The sequence below is a fragment of the Dendrobium catenatum genome, unplaced genomic scaffold, assembly GCF_001605985.2.
Source record: "Dendrobium catenatum unplaced genomic scaffold, ASM160598v2 fragScaff_scaffold_880, whole genome shotgun sequence".
Taxonomy (NCBI): Eukaryota; Viridiplantae; Streptophyta; class Magnoliopsida; order Asparagales; family Orchidaceae; genus Dendrobium; species Dendrobium catenatum.
This window is the reverse complement of record NW_021319342.1, coordinates 538,105-545,214: the sequence shown is the minus strand read 5'-3', so window position 1 is coordinate 545,214 and position 7,110 is coordinate 538,105. Positions and strand designations below refer to the sequence as shown.

The 7,110-nt window shown below is 36.0% G+C and overlaps 1 protein-coding gene across 1 annotated transcript in view; it reads left to right on the top strand.

Annotated features, from left to right (window-relative positions):
- Window positions 1-6,867, top strand: part of LOC110115874 (U11/U12 small nuclear ribonucleoprotein 59 kDa protein-like) — a 71,680-nt gene extending 64,813 nt beyond the window's left edge. Inside the window, exon 9 of the mRNA XM_028697144.1 lies at window positions 6,657-6,867. The gene's annotated coding sequence lies outside the window, so the exon portion shown is untranslated. The remainder of the gene's footprint in view (window positions 1-6,656) is intronic.
- Window positions 6,868-7,110: the final 243 nt, after the last annotated feature.

Sequence of the window (7,110 nt, the reverse complement as noted above, 5' to 3'; positions counted from 1 at the left end):
TGAGATGGATATATATATATATATATATATATATATGCTACTTTATTATTATTATTAATTTAATTTAAAATGGTGTGAATTGATCCCCGTCATGATTCCTTGTTTGACTTGCACCTCAATTTGTGTGTCGTTGTTGCCTCAAAACTCCTGCAAATTTTGAATTTTCGCTCATGTAAGGACCCAAGCAATATTACAATCATTTCTAGATATTTTTAACATTATGAACGCAACGACGAAGTCTATTTTGTGAATGGAATGAGAAGTCCATTTTGTGAATGGAGGCGACGGCGAAGTCCGTTTTGTGAATGGATGGCGCTCGGTTAACATAACGTAACATTTTTTCTATAGTCCGTCAATTTTGATCACCTTTGCTCAATTCAATTGTGAGAGGTCATTCCCCCGCAGTCGAATTGAATGAGTCCGATCGAAATTGATGAGTGATACCCAAAAAACAATGTGTGATACTATCCAAACGACGTCCAGTAGTGAAACGGACTACACTGTTGTGTTCGGAATGTCCAAATTACAAAAAAGGTACGATAAATTCGCTCGACGAAAATTGAGCGCAAATCGAGGCGAATCTTGAGGCAATGGCGTGCAAATTTCGAGGAAAAGGCACAAAATTGATGAGAAAATTTCCATTTCGACTTCTATCATTTCAGTAATAATAATAATTATTCTTATTTAGTTTAATAATAATAATATTTAATAATAATATTAAAAGATAAATATAGTAAATCAGAAAAAAAAAATTGCGAAAATCAAATCGTTACCTTACCTTGTTGTAACCCAGCTATCTGAGGAACTTCCGACGTTGATCTGCCTACACGTCATTCATCCTCTGGACGCCCGACGTTATGCACAAATGACAAGTTCCACAGCCGCATGACAACTTCACCGTTAAATTGAATGCAAAGACAGGAGTTTTCGATTTTTTATTACACTTGCCTCCCTCTCTCCGTCTCTCTGCTCTCACTACCAAACACTTTCAAGTCATCAGCCTTCTACCTGCTCGAACATCAATGTACAATCTTGATCGAATATGACCGAAGCATCCCGATCTGATGCCTAGTTGTGCCTTTCCTCCTCTTTGCTGCCAGCCCTACCACAAGCGTCAAAGACCCTGCTTTAGCCAACCTCCCCCTATGCTTGGATAACTCACCTCTTCCTTCCTCCTAAATCCTCGACACCACCGAGCTTCCAATCTTCACAGCCGGCCGACTATACTGCTTGAATCTGGCGTCTTGTCGTCCACACGTCGACCAAACAACTCGATCAAGCTGATCGAACCGACCATCCCTCCCTTACAGCAAGAGCTCCCTTCCTAGACCTTTTTGTTTGTGCTTCAATAAATATAACTTATATATTGACATTTCACGACTCATCCATTATTCTTATTTTTCAAATACCCATATCCTATCTAGTTGATCATTAGATTATCATCATAGGCACAAATTCATAATTAATATATTCTTACATTGAAATTAGTATTTAATTCTTCAATAGTAATTCTTTGTTTAGATATTTATGCTGGGCTCTGGTTTAGTTCTGCAAATGTGGTTGCCCCTATTCTTTATTTTGTTTAATGTTTCAATTTCTCTTAAATGTTGTATATATACATTCATTCTCAAGTGTTTACGAGATTTTTTCTTTTTACTGCTCTTCACAATTTATGTTATTATTATGCTCACAGCTTTAAATATTTTTTGAGTTAGCGGTTATGTTTCTTTCACAACTGTGTATTTGCTAGTCTCATTGATGAATGTGAGCTCTTTTAGTTTCTTAAGAGATAAGCATTGGGATTTAGTCTACTTTTAACTTGGCTGATAGCAGTTTATTATATCAGTAGAGATTGTCACTAATCTGATACTTTATGTTGAATGGATGTGCTGATTTGACTTATCTAACTTGTCAGGCACCTGAATTGTCTTGCTCGATTTGTCAGGATTTGAATATACTTTCATCTCTAGCATTCAACCTTAACTGGTTTGACAAAGTAGTTTATCTGATTTATCTACTCGACTTATCAGGAGTAGGATATGTATTTTTCCCTAGCTTCATGCTTTCATGGCATGGTCGAAGATGCATACTGGTAGTGGTGACACAACCTTTAAGGTTTTTGTTTGGTCAATGGCAGATGGTCATCAATCCAGAGCTTTATGCATGACAAACATTATTGATGATAATATTCCCTTAGTTCAATTTGGGGATATGTAAGAATTACGGGATGACTTCTTCAGTTCTAAGCTTTGTACTTTATCGGACATGCTGAAGAAGGGAAGCACATTCAAGTGTTTCTTTGTGTTTAACAGACTTGTTGAAGGGAATAATGCTTCTAATTTGATAGAGATTTTGATTGTGGCTTGGTGCCTTGATTTGAATGAGATTCTTCTTCTCGACTCTACCTCAATCCATTTCTTAATTGAGAAAATCCTTGAATATGAACTGTTCTGACTTATCAAGTTTAGTAAGTTTTAAATTTTTAGTATTTGTCATCGAGCTAAAAGAAAACAGGAGCTTTTTCTACTACGGCCTACTATTATGGCTTGTTGAGTTGGTAAATCTAACAGTAGCTAGGCTGCATCTGGGCTTTTAGAGTCTGACATTATACATGTTCGAGCACTAGAGTTATATGTTAGACCGGTCCAGTCAGTCCATACAAGATCGGCTTACGGACGAAACGGGCGGAAGTTCTGCCTCCTGTACGCACGATCTGATCGCCCAGGCATGAGAGAGCTGTTTAGGAAGGATTTTTGAGGGAATTTTGATGGAAATTTTAAAGTTGGAGCAGTTTAGAGATTTCCTTTTAAATTTTATGAATTAAGTAGTAATGTTTGCTAGAGTTAGGCCATCTTAAATTTGCCTGAAATTTGAGATCCCTTAGGTTTTTGGGCTCTAGCGGCATCTAGAGATTTGGGAGAGAGAGATCCTCCTATCGAATAGAGGATCATTTGTATCTTGATATTTTCCATTTTTATTTCATCAAATAATACAAATTATCTACTATTTTCCTAGTTTTGTGTGTATTCTTGTGGAGAATTTTTGCTGTTTTCCAAAGATTGATAGGAAATTCTTGAGATATTCAAGTGTTTCCTATTAAATTGGTATCAGAACAATTTCTTGGCTGAAGTAGAAGTCTTCAATGCAAAATTTTGCTACATTCCATATCTGATCTTATTGTTTTTGCTGATTGGAGGGCATAATTCGCGTCAAACTTGTTGCTCTATGCTACTGGATCCTAAATCCAGGTTCCCATGGTAGGAATAAAGGTAGAAGTCTTGGAAGGGGAGATTGGACAATTGAAAACTGAAATTTCAAATCTCCATGCTAAACTTTTAGATTTCAAAAATCAAATTTCAGCCATTCACGAGAAGATGGATGAGAATTTTTCCAGTCTAGGGGAGATGTTGAAGAAAGTGCTCAAGGGTCAAACCAAAATATCGTTGTCGGAGGTGAGGGAAGGCGCTGACGACCAAGAAAATTGGGAAAACCCTAAGTCAATCCGACAAAGGGAAGATCATGAGATGGAGACTCGGAAGAGAGAAAATTGAATACCTTCCCTATAGCTGTCACGACTCGGCCCGGTGAGCACGCATATACGAGGTGGGAACGGATTTCAGACTTAAATGATAGAACATAGCATTTCAATATCAAAGAAAATGAAATATATAAATCTAAAACAACTCAAGAAATATAATTAGCGCCTCTAAAAACAACTTCCAATCTTAACAAAACATTTCATATAAAGTCAAAGATGTACAAAGGTGGATAATTTTTTTTTTTTTCATGTCAACATCCACCAAAAAAACATACCACAACTACAAAAATATACAAAAGAAACCTGTCATCCGGTCCTTTACAGCTGTACTTAAACCATGGTCGTTCAGTTATTCACCTAGCAGCTGGGTCTCCTAAAAATATCCCACAAATAAGGAATGAGCTAACGCTTTACAAATAACAACTACATCCAAAATTCATGTGCAATGTAGAGGAAAACAATATGCAAAATTGGTAACGTATTTACATGTAAAGTAGTCCAGTAATTAGCTCCCTACATGTCATATGCTTCTTCATGTCATATGCTATATGTATCTCAATCTCATATGCACCTTTCTATACATCATATGCTTACCACATGTCATATTACATAATGTCTATTGTATCACATGTTGATATATCTCTAGTTTATGCATATATTATATATCCGTACTGGAGTACCCATATTGTACTGATCAGATATAATCTCTTATTTGGTTATTTATCATCATTTTGCCCCGAAGAGCCGTATTGCCCCAAAGAGTCGTATTGTGCAAGTGCATCATATTTGGTACTCCACCTCAACATGCACAAACTTGTATTTTAATCTCATAACATAAGATGATGCAACAATATCAAACATACATATGAAGAATATGAAGAATTTGATTTAAACCTAAAAGAGAACTTTAACATATGAAGCTCTCTATCTAACATGCAAAGTACTATATGAACTTTTGTATAAAAACTTTCTATATATGTCAAGTACAAGGTGACATATACTTACTGAAGTGCAATGTAACATGAATAGAGTAAAGTGCAATGTAACATGATCTCAACTGGAGGGGCTGTACTCTTTCAAACACCTCCAAACTTTAACAAAATACAAATATTTTGAAGTGACTTTAAAATTCTTAATAATGACCGCATTGTAAGCTAATATCAACTTGAGGGGTTAATTTTTTTAATCCTACCATAAACTCTAAAGCTCTACGTTCATTAAAAAAATTTATATTTAAAATTGAAATTAGTTATCTAAAACTTAAAGCAAAATTCATCCCTCCTCTGTAACCGTTTGGCGAGGGCGATGAACTTAAGGATAATTCTAGTTCACACAGAATAATGTCCAGTTGAGATTATCACTTAGATTTATTCTCAAATTTCATTTTTCTAGTAAGGACATGATATTTGTCTTCTAATAGGTGGCTTGGCCAATACGGCTTCACTTTATCCCGTAGCTTAGCTAGACGACTCTATGTGGTATGGTTATGACTAATCCTCTAATCAGTGGTTTGGCTAGATGGCTCCACAAAGAACCTGCAGCTTGACCAGTTCGGCTCCATGTGGTTAGCAATTATGACTGTGGCCTTCTAATTTAGTGGCTTGGTCGAATGACTCCACTACATTATAGTCATGGTTGAAGGCTTGTATGATTGAAGGCTTTTATGTTCCCCAATGACTATTTATCATTGAGTAATGAATCATAAAGTATAATTAGGGCACAAAACCTTTTGTGAGCTAAGGTTGACTTGAATTCACCCCTTAGGTAAACATTCATCCCAAGTCTACAAGTTCCTCTTGTACGAAAGCAACCCATGGCTATCGACAATGATCCTTCGGTCAGGTTGGCTCAACTATCTCCTCTGACTAAGTAGACTAGGAACCATAATGACCCGGGACGATGAAACCATGGAATCTTGATTGGTTCATCATCATTCCCCCCACCATCTACTTTAAGTGATAGGTGATAAAATTTTCAATTTCAGATTTCTAGACCTGTTGCTACTATACGATGTATACTACGTATCTGTTCAATGACTAGCTGTTGACCTCCACGTAAAGACCAAAGAGAAACGCATACATACCTCTTACCCACCGGATCCTCGAATCTTGCCGAAGTCTCGCCGATTCGGCGCCGTTCGCGTCGCCTCCCACGAATCCCGCACCTCGCCTCGATTCCCACACTAGCCTTAATCGAAAGTTCTCTCTCGTTATCGGGATGGGTAATTAACTATAGGGGCTTGCACCTGTGGGAAATAATTACTCAAATCTTGAAGTCCTTGCTAAGAGGGCGAAATATCTGGGTAGTGTTTTATCTCTATCTAATTTACCCTGGAATTTCATCCATTAAAATTCTCCCCATATATAATATGGGGACCGGTACCCTAAAGCTCGAATTTTTGGAGCTCACATAAGGTTGTAGAGGATTTGTAGGTGAAGTGATTTTTTTGAAAAGTGTTGTGAGAATTATAAATATTTATTTTTAAAAAAAATTGCATATGTTTTTTACTGCCCTTGCACCCTAGTAGTTCTATTCTCATAAGTAATTCCCACCACAGAATTTTCCCTTGCACCCTAGTAGTTCTATTATCATAAACAAATCCTTAGTCAAACATAAATAAAACCATAATGATTTTATATTAATTATTATAACCACATAATTAAGCCCACAATAATGACCTTAATCACATAATATACATCCAAAATTTAAATTAATAAAAATCAAGCTTAGTGTTTATAAAGAATCAAATTATTTTGCCTAAGTATCGAAAATTTAGGAGCGTATATTTGGAATAACATTTTTTCTACTTTGCTTTTTGGACTTGTGCTTCAGTTGGCTACTAATTTTTTTCTGTTTTATAGAAAATTTGTGTGATTTGAAGTAACCTTTTTACTGCTTTTCATTGGTTTCCTTACAAGCACACTAGAATTGTATGATTTGAAGTTTTTAAAAATTGCTTTCCTTACAAGCACACTAGAATTGTCTTTTAATAAAATGCTGCAGCTGGCTCAACTGAACCAAAGAGGCCCAGTTAAAAGCATATGTGGACCACAGCTCTGATTGAGTTACGTAGTTCTTTTTCTGTTTGAGTTATTTTCATTATTTTGAACTTGTGCAGGCAATTCGGATTGTCACAAAAGAAGAGGAAAATAACAAAGCAGGCAATATGGGTATTTAGCTGTTATTTTTGATAGAAGTGATTATAAAACTGTTGTGAGAAAATCAACTTATTTGAAAGTTAATGTAAGTATCATAAATACTTTTTATAAAAAAATTGGAGAACTGTTTCTTGCTGTTATCATACCCTAATAGTTCTTAAAGTGTAGAAAGAGCTGCCCCAAATAGACCCACCATCTCCCAAGTATGCCAGACCTGCAGTCTTTTTTAAATGAAGATATCTTAAATATGCTGAGTCACACTTGATCACATCTCCGAAAGGAAACTTCACTTGATCTCTTGGAATAAGACTGCTATGCCTATGCAGTTGGGGGCCTTGGCATTCTCTCTATTGATGCTCTTTATCATGCAAATTTTTGCTCTTTTTTATGGAGGTTTTATTCTTCAGATAATCT